Source organism: Nanorana parkeri, unplaced genomic scaffold (genome assembly GCF_000935625.1).
Source record: "Nanorana parkeri isolate BGI_ZX_2015 unplaced genomic scaffold, ASM93562v1 scaffold2786, whole genome shotgun sequence".
NCBI lineage: Eukaryota > Metazoa > Chordata > Amphibia > Anura > Dicroglossidae > Nanorana > Nanorana parkeri.
The window spans coordinates 61107-63797 of NW_017309054.1; positions in this window are offsets into that span (position 1 = coordinate 61107).

Below are 2691 nucleotides of genomic sequence, written 5' to 3' on the forward strand. Positions count from 1 at the left end.
GATCTTAATGAAATAAAAGAAGCACAGGCAAGTAGTCAACCAGGAGCAAGATGTCCTGCCATAAAATACCAAGGCGTTTATGGTGCACACCGTATACACGTCGGGGTTAAAGGGAAAATATGATGCGGAAGCAGAAGTAAATGTCATTATTAACAGGCAGATGTTGGAGCAGCTTAGAGACAATATTATTTTATCTCCTGTACTCATTCTTTGTCCTTTAAAGATGTCTTTTAAGATTGTGCCTACAATGAAGAGACCAGAAAACATCCCAATACACATTTCAAAGATGATTACAGAGAAAGAAATCACAGCACCGGGATCCATGGCGAGGAGATGACCTTTCTTTAGATGTTCTTCAAACCAAAGAGATCTTATTATTGATGTTCCCCGGTGCAGCTCTGTTCAGTATAGATATCTATTCTCTGCTGACCATCGGAAGGACTGACTATCCCTCTGCAATACCTGAAGAATGCGAAATCGAGATGGCAGATGTCCTAAAAATACCGGACTTTCCATATATTCAAACTCTAGAAGAGTATGTGTATACACAGGTTTCCTCATGCAAATAATACATAGAGTGGATATTAGAGTAGATATTCCAAACCTCCCATCAGATGTCACTCTATCCCATTTAAAAACGAATGGGCCCACATATAATATATACCGTTAACCCCTGATGAATGGACAGCATGGTTAACTCACGTTTATAATACTATTGGTTATTTCGTTAGCATGATACCGTAAAGGTAGCAAGGAAGGGTTTGGTATTTGTATCCCAGAACCAATAGTTATAACATCAGTCGCCCTCCATAACAGTGACTTCCACCTCAACTATTACTGATAAAACAGTTGAGGTCCAATTCAATATTCAGACCTCTAGGATACATTGTATCCAGCATATAGATCCATTTTGTCCCATTCTGTGAGATAATTCTAGTTCTATTAATACCCCTCCATTGGCTGAATACTCCGTCCGCTCCATAAAAGGTCAACAACGAAGGGTTTTTTATTGTGGACCTGTTTAAAATGTTTTGAAACGCTATGCTGATCAAATCCGTTTTTCATATTATTTATATGCTCCCCAATTCTAATACGTAATTCTCGAGTAGTCCTGCCTACGTATTGTAGGCCTCAAGGGCACTCCAATACATCGGTTACGTATGATGTATGACAGGAAACAAATTATTTGATTTCAAATTGTCTTCCATTTGTTTTTGAAAAGAAATGTGTTTTTCTTCCATTTCCCCCTTTTTTGGTTATTCTACCTCTACAGTTCTTACAAGGATAGAATCCCACCCCTCCAAAATAATTCTTAATCTTTGGTGGTGGGTCTACCACATTGTGTACCAGCCTATCTTTAAGGGAGGGTGCTTTTCTGTATATAACTTGTAGTATTCCTCACTTCCCTTTCATTATACCAACTTTCTTTAAACTTAGGGGGTTATTCACAAAGCTGCGGAAGGAAGCTGAGTGAATAACTGAGCCGAAGTGAAGTGAGCCGAATTACATTTGGCTATTCATTCCGGCTCAGAGCGGCTCATTTCAGCTGTACATCGGCTGTCTTCGGCTGCTCAGCATGTTCGGCTGATCCTGAAATGCAGAAGGACTTCGACTCAGCTGATCCAACATCTGGATCAGCTGAGTCAAATCTCTGGAAGCTCACTTGCTGCCGTTCGCCCCTATTCTCATAGAGGCCGAATGGCAGTGAGCGAATAACCGAAAAAAAGAAAAAATAATAATAAAAAACAATTGGGGCGGAGCTAGCAGTGATAGCTAGCTCCGCCCCACTGTTTCCTATTGACTGGAAACTGCTAGAGTCTTCTAGCATGTCCCGGCCAATTAATAACAACGACCTTGCATGCCACACGGTGTCCCCATTTGTCAGATTTTTCAGATTTTTGTTTTTTCAGTTATCCAGTTATTCAGTTTGTCAGTATAATTTATCAATTTTTTCATCAGATGCTGAATGTTGTTGTTCTAATACTGTACTGTTGTCTTCAATGCACTTAATCTGAATGATGCCTTATAGCAGTGATGGCGAACCTTGGCACTCCAGCTGTTTTGGAACTACAAGTCCCATGAGGCATTGCAAGGCTCTGACAGCCACAGACATAACTCCCAGAGGCAGATGCATCTTGGGATTTGTAGTTTTGGCACAGCTGGAGTGCCAAGGTTCGCCACCACTGCCTTATAGGAATGTGTCTTTAATGTTAGCTGTGACCACGTTGGAACTCCATCACCCAATACCCTCCAGTAACCCAGGTGGTAGCACCTCATCGATTCCTATCCCTATTCGAAGAGTGCCTCTCTGCTTGCTACCCGTAGCCTCCCACTTTTCCCACATAGGATATCGGCTCTGCCCCGATCCCGAGAGCTCCATTGCTGCTCCCTCGGGGTCGGTGACGGTCCGAATTGCTGGTAAACCAGCTCTGTAGTTACACCCGTACCCTTCTCCCTTTGTTTAACTGTATGTTTTACCTGTATTGTTCTCACTCCCCTTCCAGAACTGAGGTTTATTTAGAGCTACTGATGCTAAGTATGTACTGCATATTTGGACGCCCCTTAGGGAAACTGTTTCTTTTTGTACACGGAAAAATTTAAATAAATAAAGAATTTTTTTTTTTTTTTAAAGATACTGGCTTGTGTGTTCATATATGTGTATATTCTTCTTTTAAAGTACATTTTCTCTTT